The following is a 23,620-nucleotide window of genomic DNA, read 5'->3' on the forward strand; positions in this document are numbered from 1 at the left end:
GGGTGAATGGGTTAGATGGCGCAACCTTTAAGTTACAGGCCACCAACACTCATCAATTATTAATGTTCCACAATTGTCTGATCTATATCTCTATACAATTTCCCATTGCTAATATATGTACTTGGTTCACAAATCTCTGAAGGGATTTTAAATACATTAAGATATCTCCTCTTTCTCCATTTCTCTTTCTTTCTATCTTTCTCTCTCTCTTCCCCCTCTCTCTATCTATCTATGTCTCTTCGTTCGGTCAGCTAATATGCATATACAGAATGGAACGATAAAATTGTCGCCCTAGAAAAAACGACATACTTCCGTTTGATGAAACCCGGTTTTCTTTTTTCATTTTTTTTTTTTTTTTTTTTTTTGCAGACCATCTACTAGTTTACTAGTTGTGTATAAATCCCAAGAGCGATATAAACCTTCTATTATGTCTAAAAATGATATAATACTAAACAAGCGAGATTGGAGATGCGCCACTGGAAAACTCATGCTCCCGACCGATCTAATTTCTGATAACAAAGAGATTCAAGCTTGGTTTCAGAAAGAGTGCTACGACTTTGTACCCTTCTCTTGCTGGCCCCCCTTCTCTTCCGACTTGAACCCGCTGGACTACTTCGTTTGGTCATACGTCGAGAACATCATCAACATGACCTTCCACAACACCAAAGCCAGCCTGATCGCCGCTACTTGCCGAGGATTCGCCGAGCTCCCGCCGACGCTTGTGGAAAAGGCATACTTTTAGTTCCGGACCCGTATCAAGGCAAAGATTGAGACTAAAGGCGGCTACATTGAATAGACGTCAGCTCTACTACATAATCAAGTTACTTAAATTGATTTTTACAATAAAGGTTTTAAAATAAAACTAGCGTTTTTTTTCTTTAGGGCGACAAATTTATCGTTCCAACCTGTACTAGAAAATATCTGTTTTTTAATGACGTTTTTACGTTATAACAGATTTCCATAGCATTTAAACGCACTCAAACTGTACAGCCACAAATAAAATAGTACTGGAAACCGAAAATCACAAAATCCTTTGGGACGTTGAGATATAATCTAATGGACTTATATAAGCAATGAGACTTGACGATATAATAGTTAACAAGGAAAGAATTCCAAATTGTATATTTGGCTATCCCAGCATACAACTAAAATAAAAGAGACGCAAAAACGTAGCAAATACACAAATTTTGCTAGAAAACTGCACGAAATATTAAACATAAAGATAACGAATATAATACCGATAATCCTAGGATAATCTGAAGAGTGCCGAAAAGCTTGGAAAAAAGATTAGGTTAAATTGGAATCAAATGTAAGACTGGTGCAACATAGCGCGGACGTGTGCATGCAGATTTATGCAGAAATGGCGTCACCAGTAGGGGAAAATGAAGACTTTTAAAAGGAGATCACGTTATAGACGGGAATAACGTTTGAAATCACGTTAGAGGCGTAGATGATGTTCGAGAGCACGTTCGAGAAGACGATCATGTGGGTGATGTTACAGTTGTAATTGGAGAATGAGAAAAGAAATAAATGTACAAAAAAAAACGAGTTGAAGTTCTTATATATTCTTTGTCTTCTTTGCGAATGAGGCGACAACGTACTTGTTCTCGGACAACGTTATACTGAGATTATGTAACTGACTGCAATGATGAAAACTGCTGAAATCCTGACGAAAATCCTTTGATATGGAAACAAAATCATATAAACTACGGAAAGTAACCAGCCACATGGACAGAATGCAACAGATATAAAACAAAAATATGGAAGGGAAACCAACGCGAAACCAATGGAACTGAAACGACAATAATTTTTTAAACATTGCTCTCTCCCCACAAAAAAGGAAGACGGCATTAGCCTCGGCTGATATTACACAATATGATGAAGAGCCAATGAGCGTAGAAAATCGAGGAGAGAGAGAGCACAAACCAGACCTTCACTAGAAAAGTGTGCTGAGTATTATGACATGGGAGAGGCTTATTGCAACTGAAACCCCAGAGGAACTTATAGCCGTTGCCAGCGAAAAGTCAATGGTAAGCAGTTTTGTGGTAATGCTAAATTATTTATAATGGTTATCAAAATGAATGTAGAATACTTGAAATCAGTTGAGACTTGTTGGTGCTCAAACTGCAGGGAACACCACCGGTTTAAATTTGTGATAAATCACTAACAATGGTCAGTGTTCTCATATAGATCATCATCAATGTTTACTCATTCCTAATGAATAATAATTATAATAATAATAATAAGAAGAAGAAGAAGAAGAAGAAGAAGATACTCAGGACCGTTCATAGGGTGGAGCAAAGAAGAACTGAGACAGCTCGATCAGAAGACCAGGAAACTCATGATCATGCACAACGCACTACACCCAAAGGACGGTGTTGAGCGACTCTACATGAAAAGAAAAGAATGCAGGAGAGAACGGGTTTGTATAGAAGATTGTGTGCATGACATAAAACAGAATTAGAAAAATACATAACGCAAAACAATGAAAAAATAATCATGGCAGCCAGAGGCACTGAAAAAATCGACAAAACCGAAATCAGAGAGATAAGATGATAAAAGAAAATGGCAAGAAAAACAAGTACATGGGAGATTAATAAGGATAAAAAAAAATAATGGGAATAACAAAAACACTTGGGTATGGATGCGAAAAGGACACATAAGCCGGGAAACTGAATCCCTAATACTGCGACGCAAGATAACTCAATAAGAACCAACCACATCAAAGCAAAGATCGACAAAACACAAGAAAATAGTAAATGCAGACTCTGTGGACAAAGAGACGAAACGATAAACCATATAGTAAGTGAATGCAGCAAACTGGATTAAAAGGAATACAAGAACAGACACGGCCAAGTGGGAAGGGCAGTATCTCGATCGCACGGACAAATGGTACAAACATAAACCGGCAACAGTACTTGAAAACGAGAATCTCAAAATCCAATGGGACATTGACATACAAAATGATAAACTCATCCAAGCAAGAAGACCGGATGTTGTAATAATTTACAAGAAAGTAAAGTCCTGTCAAATCGTAGACTTTGCTGTTCCAGCTGACCACAGAGTAAATATCAAAGAAAAGGAGAAACGGTGAAAATACACAGAGCTAGCCAGAGAGCTGACAAGGATATGAAAGATGAAGAAAATCCAAATAATTCCTATAATAGTAGGAGCACTAGGAACAATCCCAAAAACTTGGGAAAAAATGGAGGAATCGAATCAGAGGAATAACTGGAAAGATACAACGAATAACAATAATGAAAACAGCTGAAATATTTAGGAAAACCTTTTGAATGTGGAGACTAACACACATGAGCCACATGCGCGGGCCAGACAAACTGCTGCAGATGTAAAACATGAAACGCTACATGGAACCAAGAACGTTGAAGCGGCATATCTATACGTTCCCTAACCCCACCCTACCCCTCATTACCACATTACCGTCCCCCTCAAAAGAAAGAGTGAGACTGAGTAGTCAAGGAGGAAAGAAAGACCGAGGAGAGAGCGCTGAGCAAGCCCTCCGCTAGACAAGTGCGAACAGAACTGGGACCTTGGGGAGGCTTATTGCCACTCAAATTCCAGTAAAGACCAGTGGCCGCTGCTAGTGAGAAATCGAAGGTAAGCGGCTGTTCCGATAATGCAAGGTAATTTGCAAAAGTTATCAAAAGAGTTTGAGAGTACTTGAAACCTGGGGAGACTTGCTGTCACTCAGCTTCCAGGGAACACCACAGGTTGTTATCAGGGAGAGATCTGATGACCTCTGTGAAAGCTCTTAGTGAGTAAATGATAATAATAATAATAATAATAATAATAATAATAATAATAATAATAATAATAATAATAATAATAATAATCTTTTCCACCCAAGTTTCAACCCCAAAATAAAAATTATAGTGCTGGCACCAGCTGATATCAGACCAAATAGTCAGAGTGTCAAAGAGGATTGAAAGACCGAGCAGTGAAAACACTTACCAGACCTCAACTGGATAGTTGCGTATGGGACTGGGACTTTGGGAAGGTTTATTGTCACCCACATTTCAGTGAAGCCCAATGGTCATTGTGTGCGAGAAATCAACGGCAAACAACTATTGCGATAACGCAAAGCTTATTGAGAGACGTGAAGAGTATTGGAAATTTGGGGAGATTGTTATCATTCAGACTTGGTGTAACACCGCCGGTTGTTATTGGTGAGCAATCTCTGATGATTTATATGAAATTCCTAGTGATGAGAAATATATATATATATATATATAAATGAATATAATAATAATAATAATAATAATAATAATAATAATAATAATAATAATAATAATAATAATATGCTTTCTACTCTAATAGTTAATAGTTTCCTTGTAAGACTTTGGAATTATCTCCCAGGTCCCTGCTTCCCTAACAGTACTAACATGCAGACGTTCAAATATAGTGTGAAGAGACATCTCGCTGCTCTACTCCCCACATAGCATCCTGTCGAATTTGTCCCTTAATGCTCAAAGAGTACTGTACTTTGTATTGGGTGAAAGTGTCACAGAGTTAAAAAGAAGGTTATGGAGGAGGCTCGTCTTACCAACCTTTAACTTATTTACCAAAACATCGTAAATCATACATAATAATATGGCTCAAAATACTAAAATACCAGGTAATATAACCAATCTGATAGAAAATGCAATGGGAACATGGAGACTTGAACTGTCAGCTAATGGACAATACATAGCTGAAATCAAAATGCAATCTTCCAATGTTATTCTCTATCACCGCTACTGTTTATTATAGCCATGATGTCCCGGAACAAGCCGGATACAAGTTCACTAACACAAAAGAAAGAATGAACCACCTAATGTATATCGATGATTTAAAACTGGTTGTAAAAAAAAAACAAAGAGAACTAGAAACACTAATAAACACAAAGAATCATTGACTAGTAAATCCAAATGGAATTCAGTATGGAAAAGTGCACACTGCTGACCACGAGGAGGGGAAAACTAGAAACAACAAAAAGTATAGTACTACCCAATCTAACAGAAATTAGGGCATAGGTGAACATGATAGTTACAAATACTTTGGAGTGCTGGAAGCAGACGCCATCAAAGCAACAAAAATGAAAGAGAAAATAGGAAAGGTATAACTCAGAAAAACAAGAAAACTCCTCGAAACAACATTAAATAGTCGAAATCTAATCAAAAGACTAAACAAGTGGGCAGTGTCACTTTTTTTTACATGGGGATCACCACTTATCAAGGCCCAGAGGCCACTCAGGGATAAGGGTTATTGCGTGTACAGTAATCAATGAGAAAGTATTGTAGTAATCATTAGTATTTGAGATTTGATAGAGTGTCTTACTTAAGGGGGCGGTTTGTCAGGAATTTGTTTATGTTGGATTTGAAGACATCCAAGTTGTAGTCAGGTGGGAAACAGGCGAACGGAAGAGAGTTCCACAATCGTGCACTTCTGAGAAAGAAGCTCTGATCATGGAATCTGCGTTTGGTTTTAAGCACAGATAAAGAGTGGGGAAAATTATTGACAGTAGTTTCAGTCAGACGGGTGTTTCTCGTGAAAGATTGGCGAAGGCAGACGAGAGATTGGAGCTCCGACGAGCACTTGCCATGGAAATAACCATAAAACAAAGACAGGCTTACAACGTCTCTTCTGTGGGAGAGGGGCTGCAGGGAAGAGAAAAGGGCATCCCCCACCAAACCACGCAGTCTATTTTGTACTCTGTCAAGGCAGGATATGCTGTTTTTAGCAGCTCCTGCCCAGATGTGGCAGCAGTACTCCATCCTTGGACGTATTTGGCTTTTATACAGATAGAGAATTGCATCAGTAGTGAGATATCTTCTGGGGCGGTAGAAGGATCCTACTATTTTCCCAGCGTCCCTGGCAACCGATTTGATGCACGTGTTCCATTTCAGATCAAGAGTAAAGGTCAACCCCAGAAGCTTATCAAAACATGGAGCCTCTCCAAACGAGAGCCATCCACTTCAATTGATGCCAGATGGGGATCAGAGCGTTGATGCTGTAAAGATAGAAACTTGGTTTTGGATGCATTAAAAATGACCAGCCACCTCTTCCCCCATTGTACCACGCGCTCAAAATCAGAGGAGAGAGAATAAAAGAGAACTTTGTCATTTACGGCCTTTGATGTGTTGCCATAGGTGGCCGTGTCATCATCATAGATGTCAGCGAATGATTTAAGTATGTGTTTTGGGAGACCATTGATGATCACTAATAAGATACTCTTGACCGTTTATAAGCTGCACCAAAAAAGAACTAAGGAATCTCGACCAGAAGACTAGGAAACTATTGACAATGCACAATGCACTACACCGAAAGGATGATAGTGACCGACTTTATGTGAAAACAAATCGGAGGAAGAGGGCTGGTCTGTATAGACACTGTGTAAATAACACAAAGAAGGGTAAGAAAAATATATAATGTAGAACACCGAAAGAATAATTACAACAGCAAATGACATTGAAAAAGAAACAAAATAGAAAGAGACGAGGAATAAGACAAGAAAATAAAAATGGAAAGAGAAACAGCTACAGGGAAGATTCATAAGGATTACGTAAAAAACATCCACGAAAACAGTTGGAAATCGCTACAAAAATAAAACCTAAATAGGGAAACGTAATCACTAATAACAGCTGCACAAGATAACGCAATTAGAACCAACCACATATAATCAAGGATAGACAAGACAAAAGAAAACAGCAAATGCAGACTTTGCGGACAAAGAGACGAAACAATACGCCACATGATACGTGATTGCAGCAAACTAGCCCAAAAAGAATATAAAAATAGACACGATCAAGTGGAAGCCAGTACATTGGCAATTATGCTAACAATTGCATCTTTAACACACAGAAAAATGGTTTAAACACAAACTTGCAACAGTACTGAGCAATGAAAGTCACAAGATACTATGTGACATGAATATACAAACGGATAAACTCATTCAAGCAAGAAAACCGGATGTCATAATAGTTAACAACAAGGAAAAATCCTGTCAGATTGTAGATTTTGCCGTTCTAGCAGATAGCAGAGTGAATATCAAGGAGACTGAAAAGCAAAGCAAATACACGGAACTAGCCAGAGAGCTCAAAGAGATAATGATAAAGATAACACCACTAACAGTAGGAGCGCTAGGAACGATACAGAAAAACTTTGAAAAAAATATAGGAGAGATTCGAATCAGAGGGATGGCAGAGAAGATACAAGGAATTTCAATAATGAAAACTGCAGAAATATTAAGCAAAACCCTTAAATGTGGAGACATACGCCGCACATGAACTACACACAAACTGGACACAGAAACGGCTATGCAAAACACAAAGAAACATCATATAGAATCATAAAAACTGTATAATTGAAAAATAACGCCCCCCCCTTTTTCGTGAGTGTCACCATAAACGGGTGCCACACAAAATAATAAGGTTCAAGGAGGATAGAAAGACCGAGGAGAAAAAACACTAGACAGACCTCCGCTGGATAAGTGCAAAGCGAACTGGGGCCTTGGCGGGGGGGGAGGTTTATTACCACCCAAATTTCAGTGAATACCAATGGCCGCCGCCAACGACAAATCAATGCTAAGCGACTGTGGCTATAACGCAAATTCTTTTACAAAGATGTGAGAAGTACTGGAAATCTGGGGAGACTTGTTGCCTGAATAACTCCGGGAAACACCAGAAGTTGTTATAAAAGAGGAATCCTTGATGATGGCCTGTGTGATTACTCCTAGTGAGCAAATAATAATAATAATAATAATAATAATAATAATAATAATAATAATAATAATAATAATAATAATAATAATGCTGGATAGTACTGGAAAACTGGGGAGACTTGTTGTCACTCCGACTCTAAAGAACACCGCAAGGTTATCTCAAAAAGCAATCTTTGATGATGGCTTGTTTGACTACTCCTAAGGAACAAGTCTTAATAGCAGTATCAGAGTGATGCAGAAGACTGTCTTGTTAGGAATCGCCATAATGTTGCGGAAATTACTCGAGGTCTGAGAAAATATGATGTTGATAATCTATGGTCAGTTGTCATTAGCATAGAATCATTAATAACAACAGCGAGACACAAAATATGACAACTAAAATAATAATCTCTATAATTATATAAAAGTTACTTTGTATGTGTGGGTTCCTTTCTCATAGGTTCCGAAACGGTTGAGAAATTTCTTTTGCAAATTTCACACAAAATAATTTATGTCTGGCAATGTTCTTAGATATGTCTTGTACAGAAATTCATCCAATAAGTATCAAAAATCGAAAAATTCCGATCCTAAAAATAGTCTTTCTTCTTATCAATAAGAAAAGAATTTTACATGGAAATATTTTACGTTACACCGACAAAAGAAGATAATATAATCTCAGTAACTTCTTACAAAAAAAACAGAATTATTGTCATCTGGTGATATATTCCAGTGGTAGAGCTTTCGAGTACGGGTCGAATGACACCGATTTAAGACCCGGCTCCACCTCATCATTTTATTTTATTATTTTATTATTAATGAGTTCAATTTACGATAAAAGAAGAGATACCATTTAAAATTGCCGCAAATCATTTCTTCGTTTGTATATGCTAAAACTAAATATAATTCAGAAGTAACTTTTTCTAGTACATTCATCGTCAAGCCTTAATATCAGCTGACGCGATATTGTAAACAAACACAGATGGAATTTGATGAACGACATTATCATCATTATTTTTTATTCTTTTAATTTTTGTGCGAATTAGTCCACTGGGCAAATTATTCCTCGTTATATAAAATATTCAATATGGAATTGATTTCACAATAATACATATGCAATCTGCATAAATTACAATATCATGTTTAAGCGTAGTGTACGAATGGGTAACGACGGGCGTCCAGCGAGTTATAAACTAAATATAATGTCAACCATCGAAGTAGCAGTAGAAAACATCCCGAAAAAATTTCGAACAAAGAATTAGATAAATTGAATTCAGGGGAGAGGCTGAGAAGATGTAAGGGATAGCGATAATGTAAACAGCGTAAATATTCATAAAAATCCTATGATGTGGAAACTAACTTATATAAAGTGCGAACATTAATCATTATCATGAATAGTGTGATGGAAATACTTCTCAAAAAAGGAAAGAATACGACCACAGGAGACAAAGAAAACTGCAACTGCAAAATGTTCATTTAACTACGCTCCCTCCTAAAATATGGTGACGTCTGCATCGAATGACGTCGCACCAGAGAGTCGTGATGGGTTCAAGGGGGCAATTGAAAGAAAGAGAGCACTAAATAGATCCTCACTGAAAAAGTGCAGTATGCACTGAGCATTGGAGAAGCGTTCTGCGACCCAAACTCCGGAAAATGCCAGTAACCGTTGCCAACTAGAAACCAAAGGAAAGCGACTGTTGCGATAAAATGACGTCATCTGCGCTGATTATCGAGAGAGTAGGAGTGCACTAGAAATCTGGGGAGATTCGCTGTCACCTAGACTCCAGGGAACATCATAGGTTATAGCCAGTGAATGATCGCTGGTGATGACATGTGTGTTAACTAGTTAGTGAACAATGATTCAAACTCACAAAAGAAAACCGCATTTAATGAATAAAGACGAACTTAAACTTAGTACAAAAAAGTTCAGTAAATCTATTAAGCACAATGCAAATTTTGAATCAGGACATCCGAATGATCAGAAAATAAAGAATAAAAAGTTCGAAACAGAATATGGCATAGAACTGCTTAGCTGAGAAACGATGCGGTGCTTGGCGGAAACGATCTTTCTAAATATCTGAAAGTTTGAAAGGTGACTGCTATTAAATCAATATAAATGTAAAATAATCTTAAAATACATGAAAAGAACAAGAAAACTTATGCTAATAAAATTACTAGAATCGTTCCTAAAGTAAGGCCTTCTATTTTTTTTACATCAAAAAGTTGAATAGTTACGAATATGGGAGTGGTACCATTAAAACAAGTGCCAGATGATCTTCAGAATCCATTTTATTAGAAAGTCACCACCATTCTCAATGTTGTTTTGCTAATGATGAACAGTGGCTGTGCATGAGAATCCGGAGCTCGCTTTCTCATACTACAAAAGTAAAGACTTCTATTTTTAATTTTAAAAGTTAAAAAACTAGGAAGACGGGAGTAGTACCATTAAAATTAGTGACCGTTTATCTTTAACATCCATATCACCATTCTAAATGCATTTTTGCCAGAGATTCCATGGCACATCTTTGTTTTTTGAAGAACTCCCATGACAATTGTTGCTTCCTTTGCGTCTCACGCCGTTAATATATTCGATAGAGAGATGAAACGTTAAGGTTATGAATGTATAAGTTCAGTCATCATTACAATGTAATCTGCAATCCCCTTTTGATTCATTAGGACGGAATAGGAAAATAGAAGGTATTACTTTTGGAACGCTTCTAAACTAGAAATATAATGAAACGGATATGCACCTATGCTATTTATTGTAGATCTTTCATTAGCTGAACAAAGGAATACCGTGAACTGCGGAACTAAAATTCATCGAAAGTACCAAAAATCGACGAGTCATTTCATTTGAGGAAGTATACAGACTGACTGGTAAGTAAATAATACGGCACAGATGATGAGGTGACGTGCAAAATGATGTCCACGCGTAAGCACATCACACATATTGTGACGATACGCCTCGGTTAAAAAATCCCAAACGGGAATTAATCCCCGGAACGCATCGTAAAATTAAAAAAAAAATGTCTACGTGCACTTTACCCAGACTCTGGACAGTAATTCCGTCGTAGAATATTCTTATGAGATTCACGGTTGAGGAAATACCATGCAATGAATACCGGAACAACACAGTCATATATATATATATATATATATATATATATATATATATATATATATATATATATATATATATATATATATTATACACATGTCATTTATTATACGTTAAAATTCAACAACCAAGACAAAGTATTCAAAAGAAATAATAATAATAATAATAATAATAATAATAATAATAATAATAATAATAATAATAATAATAATAATAATAATAAAAACATGCAGACAGTGTCCAACGAGTCAAAATAAAAAAAAACGTGGGGAGACGCAACGGTAAAGAAAACTGTTCAGATAAACATAGCCTCTTTTCTTTCCATCCCTTTTTTGTTTATCTTCTTTTTTTATCTCCATGTGGAATAATGGTTGAGTCATATGAGGCAGTGGAAATTATTCAAAACAAGAAAAACGAAATCAGTCCAGCGAGTCAACATTTATAAAGTATGGGGGACGATATTGAACGATACTTAGCTGTGAGAACGTGCTCCGATGTTCATAGTATGAGGCAGTCCCGCTTTGCCGACATGGGATTCGATGTCATTCGAAGTTCATTTATCAACTTATCTTCCCCTATTTTTCTATTCTCGCTTATTTCACAACCACCGCTGTTGTGACGTCTCATTTCCACATATTTGAGCCAAGGTGCATTCATAGTTTTGATGTATTCCCTTTTCGACCCCAGGAATAAGACTCAGTTGAGAGGGTCGCTATTTTGCTGTATAAATCACGTTCATCGCGTCTTCTTGTCCTCCCCGCTCGGTGGTGTATCCCATTTCAATATCTCTGAGCCAAGGTGTATTCGCAGTCTTTGACATATTCCATTTACGACTCCAGGAATGAGATTAAAGTCGGGTGAACTTCCAATTTACCAATTTACCAAGCGAATATTGGCTGGTATCAATCGACATTCGTTTGGTAAAGTGATCAGCTCCATTTTTTAGACTGACCCTTCTGTTTTTAGCTTTTTGTTTTTTTTTTTACTTTCACGTCATTCCTTCTAAAATCTTTTTTCTTCCGCCTTTTTCCCCGCACGCTGTTTCTTTGGGGTGGGGGCTGGGTATCTGAGCGGCTTTTCCTCGTGGCCTTTCCACGTGTTTTGACGAATGATTTGGGGAGGCGATAAGGATGGAGTGTCTAACGCGTTTCCTTTCATGGGTTCACTCGTGGATATTCCGTAGCCGAATGTCTCGATGGCAATGGGGCGAGGTGGAGGTGTCTGACCGAAAGATATTCAAAATAAAATTTAAGAGGAGGGTGGGAATGTTCGCTTCTGCATTATGCCCTGTTTTCTTGTGACAATATTGAAAAAACAACTAAAAGAAGGAATTTAAGACAAACAAATTCATTGAACAAATAAACAATGGAAATAAATATTCATAAGAAAAAAGTGTAAGGGGAGTAACTCAGGGAATTTTAGAAAATATAATATATATATAATATAGCAGTTCAGGCCAGCTTTGCTTGGGCCCTATGGACTGTTCATAACTCTTTGTTCATATGAATATATATATATATATACATATATATATATATATATAGATTAAGCCACTCTGGTGAGTCGTGGACGACGAAACACGTGTCAGTTGATAATTATACTTTTAAAATAATATATATATATATATATATATATTAAAAAGTTTGACTCGTGTCCAGGTAACCTACATTTAAAATAAAATTTCAAGTGTTTAAACTCAAGATTGTCGGAGGAGTTTGGTAGAGTCTACAAAGGTCAACTCTTTCAACTTTGACCTCTTGGCAGCAAAACGTTGCCCAAAAACTGATTACGAAGCTTACTGCATGTCTGAATAACCGTTATGTTAAGTTTCAAATGTTTAGACCCAAAATTTGCTGAATAGTTTTCTAGAGACCGCAAAGGTCAAATCTTTAGAACTTTAGCCCCTTGGTAGCCGAATTTTCGGCAAAACACTGACTAAAAAGCTTGCTCTATGTCTGAATACACTTTATGTAAAATTTCAAATGTTTAGACCAAAAATTGGCTGACAGATACTACGGATATCGGCCTATAACACATTCGATACTACGGATATCGGCCTATATAGAGATGACGGACTAGCTATAATAAAAAAAACTCCAACAAAGTCAAGGGAGAAAACTTTAAGAAAATCATACACAAGGAAATGAAAAAAATTAAGCCTAGAAGCAGACGTATCAGCTAACATAAAAATAACAAACTTCCTGGGCGTCACGTTAAACTTAGATAAAAACACATATTGACCATACTTAAAAGATAACGCTAATCCAATTTACGTAAACCCTAAGTCCAATCACCCACCATCAATTATAAAACACATTCCTAACTCGATCGTAAGTAGACTCAGTAATATCTCAAGCGATGAAAATGCATTTAACAGGTCAACCAATATCTACGAAACAGCCCTAAAAATGGATACAAAAATATCGATATCAAATATAAGCAACAAAACACCAATAACTATAATAAAATAAAAAATAGAAGAAAAAGAACTATAATCTGGTATACGACCCCATACAATCAAATGTTAAAAACAAAACTTGGCAAGAAATTTCTAGATCGTATTGAAAAACACTTTCCCGCAACCAACCCCTTACACAAAATCTTCAATAAAAATACCTTAAAGTTATCCTACAGTTGTTGCGAAAATTTAGAGATGATAATTAAAACACATAATAGCAAAATATTAAATAAAAACAATGTAAACAACAACAAAATAAACAATAAAAAAGTAGACACCATAAAACTAACACTAGCAGAAATAATAATAATAATAATAATAATAATAATAATAATAATAATAATAATAATAATAACACACCAACCCGGACAAGAACAACCATACTATAAATAAAAATACTAATAACGAACAAGATAATGCAACTGTAGACACCGCACACTTTGCCCAGTTCAAAATAAATGTCTAACAAAAAGTGTAGTTTATCAGGCAACAATATTTGCGAAAGAAAACCCGAATAACAAGAAATATTACGTAGGCATGACTTCCTTAGATTTCAAAACCCGATACTATGACCACAAAAGTACATTCAACAATAAAAAAACACCGTATAAAAACAACACTAGCGAATAAATAATGGGAACTCGAAGAAAGCGGGCATTCGCCGGTAGTCGAATGCAAAATAATAAGACAAGCTACCACGTGTAGGCATTTAGACGACCCATGTAAATTATGCCTTCATGAAAAATTTGCTATCCTGTACTTTAAAGAACCCCAAAATCTATTAAACTGTAGAAGAAAAATAGCAAATAACGATGTTCACAAAATAAGGTTTACTCTAGGATAGCGATACAAAATAGTTTTAAAACTAACAAAAACAATAGAAAATAAACAAATAAATAAATTAAATAAACATGAATATACATAAACGGTCACACATATATGTATGTATATATATATGTATATATATGTGCATATATGTATGTACACATATCTATATTTATATATATATATATATATATATATAAAAAAGAAAGAAATGTCTGCCTTAAACCACTAAACTAGTTTTAAAACAGATCCTTTATTCGATAAAATGCATGCCCATTGGCTGATAGGAAGGGGCGCGGTGGATACTAGAAAGCCGATTGGCTAACTAAAACTCTCAACAGAAGAGGACCATATAAAAACAATAAACAATCACAGAATTCGCGCATAAGCCTGACGAATCCTAGAGTGGATGAAACGCCGAATATTCAGTGTAGCTTAATCGCCATATATATTTTATAAATTACTAACTAGCTCTTCCTACGTATAGAATACTTTTGAAGTAAATACTTAAAGTTTACGCATAAATCTATACTTTCGTATATTAATTTTATGTGAGTAAATGAAGTAGTTTTATATATATATATATATATATATATATATATATGTGTGAATAAATGAGTCACCCCTTATTTTTTATGGGACGTATTTATTTTTTTTATTATTAAATCTTCTTACGTGCATAAAACGTATAACTATGGACATTCATGTTTCTAGCTTTAAGCAGTCATCCACATAGATTAGGATCATTATCCTATCTATGAATTCGAAGATTCTATTGTTGGCATTGATCTCCCCGAAATTTTTGTAGTCACAATTCTATCTAGAATAACATTTGATACTTACGGGATGAACCACGCGAAGGTTGCAAACATCCTAAGTGAAAGTGGTGTTTGTGGAACGAACTAGATTCGAATTTGAATCACCCAGTTCGTCAGTCTGTGTGGTTTACCACTTTAGCACCGTCAAATTAGAAATTTGGTTTGGACGTATTAAGATTAAGCAGCCACTTTTACACGCGTGCTTAAGGTCTGAGAAGAAGGACCTCGAAATAGCTTGGTGATTGCTTGCTTTTAAAGTGTTGTAGTAGACGGCATTATCGTCTGCAGAAATGTCGACGAATGATTTTACAATATGATTTGGGGGATTGTTGATGAGGATCGGGAAGAAATGTAAAGTGTCTTCCCGCTCAGGTCAGCAGATGGCCTCTGATCTCATCGAAAATAAAATGGTCGTGATCTTCTCCCGGGAGGTCTTCACATGGATTCTCAGCGTCTCAGGTTCCGTGTCGATTCTGCTGAAAATCAATTAGCTTGCATGCACACTAGGAAAGAATAACAGACTCCAAGGTCTAACTACGGAAAAGTTAATTTCACAAACGTTACACGTTTTTACATACATACATCGTTCAATTTGATTATACTAAAAACATCAAGATTCTATAAAAATCTCATTCTTCGTTCTTACGATAGCAGTCAGGGTGGATGGCGTTCTCGAAGCGTGTGTTTTCTCGAGATCTGGCTTCAATCTGTCTATTTCGGCCCGGGTATTCGTTTTTATACTAAGGTAACGGGGTGGGTCGAACGATGCGCCCAGCCAACCAGCACTCAACACGTCAAACGGAAAATACCCGACTCCTTTTTTGTGTGTATTTCAGCAATTCGTCTGTAGTTTGTGAATCTGGGACCAAGAATTCAATCTGTCTCACACGCCCTCAGGTGGTCAACCCCTGTCAATCAGGGAGCCCGGACAATTGAGCAGGTGGTTCATCAGGCCAGACGAATGCCCGATGCCATTCAACATTATTCTGACATTTCCTGTCATTATCCCTTTTTATAGGTGATTCGCCGTTGTCCGGGATTCAATCAACGTTTACGAACAATCTCAGCATATTTACCCGGCCTTACTCAGGGTTTTAGGAGATTTAAACCTCCCCAATGGGGAGCAGTAGTGCTTCTCAAGACGGTCACGTTATAGAAAGTTGGAACCGAGATTGATCTTTGAAACACACCAGCAATGATACTATGGGCTTCGGACATCTGCCCATCAATGACTACTTCAGTAAAACTATCAAGAAAATAGAATCTAATCGATAAAAAAGCATCTCCAACTATTACGTAGCTGGAAATCTTGTGAAGTAGATCTTTATGCTAAACTCTATCAAGTGCCTTAGATATGTCAAGAGCTATTTCTTTAGTGAAAAGCCCCGGTCAATAGATTCACTGATCCTGTGTGATAGTATATCTGGTGCAGATCTCGCAAGATGGAAATCATATTGCTTGTCACTGAATAGATTGTTTTCGCTGAGGTGTTTGACAATTTCTCTATTTATCATGAAATTAACCAACTTACTCGTGACGCGGAGAAGACTGATTGATATGTCATGAGAGGTAGAAGACCGATCTTGAGTATTTTTTAAATACTGTGCGAGCTAACAAAGTTTTCTAAAGTGTTTGAATTCATATCTTTTAGGCAATATTTGAACAGCTTTTCAAGAATGAGAGATAGTTTCGGTTGCAGCTTTTTGAATACTATATACAATATCATAATAGTTATAAGAGGTATACCATAATTCTCATACCCTACTATAATCGCTGCTTCTGTTCAGTCTCAAGAGACAATAAACACCCCCGTTAGGGTAGCTGCGTATATAATTGCGATGCAAGAGTTGCGCAATCTCTACCGCTCCTGTTCTGAAACGGGACTGCTCGGGTTCAGTGGCAATGAGAGGCCCAGGACTGACTGGAAACAATGCCTGGGTGAGCAGAGAGCACATACAGCACCTGGAGTTCCCAAATGGTCACCCATTTTAGTACTGATCAGGATCAACGTTGCTTAAATTTGATAATCTAACGTGACCGGCTGTGTCAAAATAATTATACCGTATATACTAGAATATGTATACTATAATTGTTCGACTATACTATACTATATGTATACTATAATTCTTGATATATAAGGTTATATTATACTATAAGAATAAGATTATATATTATTATAATACGTATACAATAATTTTTAGACTATAGTATATTATAATATGCATACTATACATGTGTATATTATAATGTGTATACTATACTTATTTAGGCTATAAATATGAGATTACTTATAATTTAAGTAAAATGTTATCTGAACACACAAATTGAGAGTTTAACAAAAATGCCTTATCGTAATTAAACATGACAGGCTTATAAAAAGTTTTTTTTTTACATGGATTTCACCACTTATCAAGGCCCAATGGCCACTCGGGTATAAGAGTTATTGTGTGTACAGTACTCAATGGGATAGTGTAGCAATAGTATTAGAGAATTGATAAGGTGTCATTACTTAGGGAGGCGGCTCATCACGAATTTGTTTGTGTTGGACATGAAGACATTCAGGTTGAAGTTGGGAGGGAAACAGGCAAGCGGAACAGAGTTCCACAGGCGTGCAGAACCTTTGTTCGTGGAATCTACGTTTTGATTTAGGCACAGATAAGGAGTGGGGAAAATTTTGGACGGTGGTTTCAGCTAGTCGGGTATTTTTTTGAAAAAGATTGGCGAGGGGGGGACTAGAGAATGGAGCTCAGACGAGAACTTGCCATGGAAATAACGATATAACAAAGACAGGGTCGCTACGTCTCTTCTGTGGGAAAGAGGTTGCAGGGAAGAGAAAAGGGCATCCCCCACCAAGCCACGAAGTCTATTTTGTATTCTGTCAAGGCAGGATAGACTGTTTTTAGCAGCTCTTGCTGAGATGTGGCAGCAGTACTCCATCTTTGGACGCACTTGGTTCTTATATAGATAGAGAATTGCATCATTAGTTAGATATCCTCTGGAGCGGTAGAAGGATTCCACCATTTTCCTAGCGACTTTGGCCACAGGCTTGATGTATGTGTTCCATTTAAGATCAGAAGTAAAGGTCAAACCCAGAAGCTTATCAAAACATGGGGCATCCTCTAGACGAGAGCCATCCATTTCAATTGATGCCAGATGGTGATCAGAGCGTTTATGATGTAGAGATAGGATCTTGGTCTTAGATGCGTTAAAAGTAACCAGCCACCTCTTTCCCCACTGTACCACGCGCTCAAGATCAGAGGAGAGAGAATCAGATAGAACATCATCATTTACCGCCTTTGATGTGTTGCCATAGATGGTCGTGTCATCAGCATAGATGTCAACGAATGATTTTAGTATGTGTTTTGGGAGATCATTAATGTAGATCAGGAAGAGAGTTGGGCCCAGTATGGACCCCTGAGGGACACCAGCATTAATACTGTGGGCCTAAAATATGCAAGACAGATCGCCAAAGAGAACTGTTTAAAATGTTGATCAAAATGTATTATAAAAAGGCTGAAGCTTATGTCCTACAATATAAAAAGGTTTCACGTTGCTTTTTGTTGAGATATATGTGTGCGCGATTATTACAATTAAATAAACGCTAAATTTATTTCACAGGGATGGCGATAAAAGAAACATTTGAACAGAAAAAGGAGGGTCAAATAGGATTCGAATCCCTTTCATCGAAAAAAGGACTAAATAGATTTCTCATTTTAAGCATGGATACAGGTTTGTTTATTCGTATCTCGTTGCCGACACTAACAAAGGATATCACTAATGAGATATGGATATCAATAAGACTATAGTTAGTTACTGTTGCGTATAACGTCAACTAAACTCGCTCTTGTCTTTAACCAGTTTCAAGCCGTTATACAGATCGAATAGGTGGACACATATTCAGTGAAGAGTAAGCGGTGTCATTTGTGTATCAACTAAATGTGCTCTCACACAAAAATGCTTTTTCGAAAAGTAATGATTACCTATTAATATTAATACAAAATTAAGTCCACCAGCATGCTTTTCGATTTCTTCGTAAACAAGTTAGCTAGTTTAATGGGGTTTTTTTATAGTTGAAAAAGAAAAGAAATATTTAGTTAGCTACCTTTCGAAAATCCAAATAAATTTTAAAGCATTTAAATTAAACGTAAGGTCATCGAAACTGTTTGTTAAATTATTACCAACTACTCATGTATTAAAATATTGGAAGATTCTGATAGGCCCTGAACTGGTATCTAAGCTTCAGCCTCTGTCCCATCAACGAAACGTTGCATCCCTCTGCCTGTTCTACAAGTATTTTAATGGTGAATGCTCTGACGAACTGCAGACACTTGTGCCTCAACGACGTAGACACTCTCGACAAACCCGACAGGCAGCTACATCTCGCCCACACACAGTAGAGATCCCTAGATGTAAAAGATCTTTCTACTCCAGTAGTTTCTTCCCCAGAACCGCTAGACTCTGGAATTCCATTCCAGGTCCCTGCTTCCCTAACTGTACTGACATGCAGAAGTTCAAGTGTAACGTGAACCGACATCTTGCTACCCAAATCCCAACATAGTGCCCCAGTAGTTGCTGCCCCTGATAGTAGCCCCCTACATCAACGTGGCAATGTGCCTTGTTTGGGGTGAAAATGTAATAAAAAATAAAAAATAAAAAAAAATTTCATATAAATGTATGCGTCTTTTAAAAAAATAATATAAGGTTTAGTATTGAAAACAATAAGACGAGGTGTTGATAGATAATTACAGATTACAAAAACAGTGATAAATTTTATCTCCTTCGTGGATGTGAATCAGTGGTCCAACGACATAAAGCTACCTCAGCAAATAACATCAGCAAATAACATCCGGGGAAACACCAGATTACAGCTGTGGACAAGACGACTTGAGAACGTCTCCCCTTTTACTGACATAAGAATCTCCCCTTCTGAGGCCCTTAACTTCAGGGTCAGAAGAGCCTTGACTCCATTGGAAGTCATACAACCACCTGAGAATAGTAATTCCTAACCAAAAGCTACTATGGTAAAATGGGGCTACAAAACTGGCCCAATCATCAGATGTGGAGCAGAGGACCATACGATGCAACCCTGCATTGCCTGCCCTCTACAGTGCAATCAGTGCAGCTTGAAATATCTTGCAGAGTACAACACTAGTGTGAACGACAGCATAAAAACGTAAAAACGCGGGAAACTATCGTATGAGCACGTGCTTCAAGGACACGCAATGAAGAAGGCTGAAAAATAACATGAAACATTTTACCTGTTTTATTTTGCATAAAATAGCCTGGAAAAGGGTCTGTAAATATTTTTAATAGCATAACGTAAAATTCAAAATGGAATGGTAACCTTCTCAGATGCATTCACCGTGCAATTATCTTTCATCGTGGTTGATTTAAATTGCAGCGGTCTAGAACTGATTCAATGGTTATTAATTACAAAAAGTGTTGTATGATCTGAGACGATGTTTTGCACTCTATGCTTAATTGAAGTAAGCCCTTATTATTTTTCATTAACAAAATACACTGAATGCAGATATATTTCTATATTCAATATATTTCCCATGTAAGTGCATGCATGTGTATATGTGTGTATTATAGTTAGTCATCCATAGTGGTTTCGCCGTATCAGGGCTGAAGAATGTGGCTAGATATGGCAGGTGGGTTGCAAACTGTAATTCAAAACTCAATCCTTTCGATGGCAGTCAGCAATCTTATCAATTAGCAATCATTGCTCATGAAAAGTAAAGTTATGGTTTTTGTTGTTTTTTTGTTGCTGTTGTTTGTTGTTGTTGTTGTTGTTGTTGTTGTTGTTGAAATTACAGGCTACTGCAAGGACTCAATTCTGTTTATGAATTACAATAAATCGCTCTTAGTGCACACCGTTGTTTCTGCCATTAAATAGCGTTAAGATACTAGCAGGCTGCCCAGAATTGCCCGGTCGTAAAATACGCTTAAATGTTATATTTTGATTAACGCAGATTTCGTATTTATTATTATATTATACTGGACCCAATATATAGTAATGATTTTAAAAAGTTTTAAAAAATGACTCCTGCGTCACAACCGAGAATCGAAAGCAAACCGTTTAGCTTACAATTTACTTTTTTCCTTTGACGTTAACGCCTGAACTATGAAGACATGTTTGCTGCAAGGCTAAAAATTAAAACATGAACCAATAGCTATTACGTCACGCATGCATATTCGTAATGCCGTTGTTCAACCTTCAACTGACAAATTCCATTTTTTAAATGTTCACACTTTTGCAACCATTAACCCAAATATAAACTTTCCCGTGAATTCGAATACCCTATATATTATTAAGTTTTATATCTGTGAACCAGGGACTAACAGGGGAGTTTGGTAGCCAATATTTGTTAAACAAATATATATATATATATATATTTATATTTATATATATATATATATATATTTATATATATATATATATATATATAGAAAGAGGCTTGTATTTACTATAAAGTTTTTACGCAAACATTACGCAGGTATAAATCATGTACAATATCTTCATTAATTTAATTACACATAATAGTCAACTAAAGATGAGCATCCCATTAGAAAACCGAAAAAAAAACATAGGGAATTAATTAAAATAAATATTTAAAAGAATATGCAAATTCGTTAGATCTTTTGCAGATGAATGCAATTCCACAACTTATATATAGCAAAGGGTGTTTAATATGGATATCAATACACACAAAAAAAGTTATAGGGGGTATATATATATATATATATATATATATATATATATATATATATATATATATATATATATATATATATAAGGTTGATGATAAAGTTCTTGTGGAATTTTAAATTTTGATTCAAATGATGTATTTTTAATAAGTTTCCTTTGTAACACCTTTGCGTTAATTTCATTATAAAGAGCGTTTATCGCTCTATCAAATCGTTCAAAGTACAACCGTTTAAAAGCAATTAAGTCTTCTTTCCATAATGTTGAATACAAGATGGAGAAAAAGCGAATTCGCACAATATTTTTTATTTCAATTCAAGCTAGGCCGAAAAGCTGCTGAAACAGCTGGTGGTATTAACGAAGTGTTTTGACGTGGACCACTACTGCGCGCACAGCACAATGGTGGTTTAAGAAATTTCGTGGCGACGACGTGAGTATTGAAGATAATGGGCACAATGGTCGGCCATCGGATGTTGACAAGGATAAATTAAGAGTCTTATTCGAAGCCAATCCACGCACAATTGTTCGCGAACTTGGTTCTGAATTAGACGTAACGTGCACGACGATTTCGAATCGCTTGAGAGAGATTGGAAAGACAAAAAATTGATAAACAGGTGCCTCACGAATTGAGCGATGACCGATCGAAAAGCCGTTACGAAGTGTCCTATTCCTTTATTTTATACAAGAACGACCCGTTTCCCGACCGAGTTGTGACTTGCGATGAAAAGTGGGTTCTTTACGACAACCAACGACGCTCAGCTCGGTGGTTAGACGCTGGCGAAGCGTCACGACACTTTCCGGGGTCAGAGATGCACCAATAAAAGGTCATGCTAACTGTTTGGTGGTCACATCCATTACAGTTTTTTGTTTAATGCAGGCGAAACCATCACGGCGGAGAAGAACTGTCAACAAATTAATGGAATGCATAAGAAAATTCGACAATACCCAACATTAGTTAACAGAAAAGGTCCAATTCTGTTCAGCGACAATGCGTGACCGAACTAAACCGACCCTGCATAAGTTGAACGAATTTAGCAACGAAACTCTGCCTTATCCGCCTGACTTCTAAGCTACTGATTACCACTTTTTCAAGCATCTCGGCAACTTTCTGCGTGAAAAATGCTTCGAAAACCTAAGGGATATCAAAAACGCCCTCGGCGACTTCATTGCCATCGGAACACAAAATGTGTATGTTACTGGCATAAATAGTTTTCTTTCTCTTTTTTTTTTCTTTGGCCTTGATGCTTATTTCAATCAATAAATTCTTGTTAGAACTGAGATATGTTCATCTGAGTTTCAAAGTTAGAAACCGCAAAAACTTTCTTGTCAACATGATATATATATATATATATATATATATATATATATATATATATATATATATATATCTATATATATATACATTTAAAGGATATTGCGGGCTGTATATATTTCCGCTAGACTCAGCATGCAACGTACACGTTTATATGGACATGTTTATATATACACTACATTATTAATTATCACTTCCTACTTTGATGATTCAATAGACATGAAACACGATTATCTATACATATAAGAAATTATCAATATTTATTTTTAAAATATTACACATAAGATATATATATATATATAATTATATATATAATTACATATATATATATATATATTTAATAATTTGTATTTAATAATAATAAATAATTATATATATATACATATATATATATATATATATATATTAACATTTGCATAAACGGGTGTTGTAAGGAAAGGCGTGACGCCTTATAACCATCCCTCTTTCTCGTAACTGCGTACTTCCGACCTTCGTTGATCAATCAAAAGAATTGATTTATCGATCAATCCCTTTTTTATTTCTATCCAAAGAATTTATCCTTGAAGCAAAATTAAAACGGAAAGTAATTTCGAAATGGCCCATCACTAACCCGGAAATTATCAGAAAATTTAATTTGCGGTAAAAATTAGTATACACAGTAAAAACAATAAAAAAAATGTAAAT

The sequence above is a fragment of the Euprymna scolopes genome, chromosome 6, assembly GCF_053919585.1.
Source record: "Euprymna scolopes isolate OS-2025 chromosome 6, ASM5391958v1, whole genome shotgun sequence".
NCBI lineage: Eukaryota > Metazoa > Mollusca > Cephalopoda > Sepiida > Sepiolidae > Euprymna > Euprymna scolopes.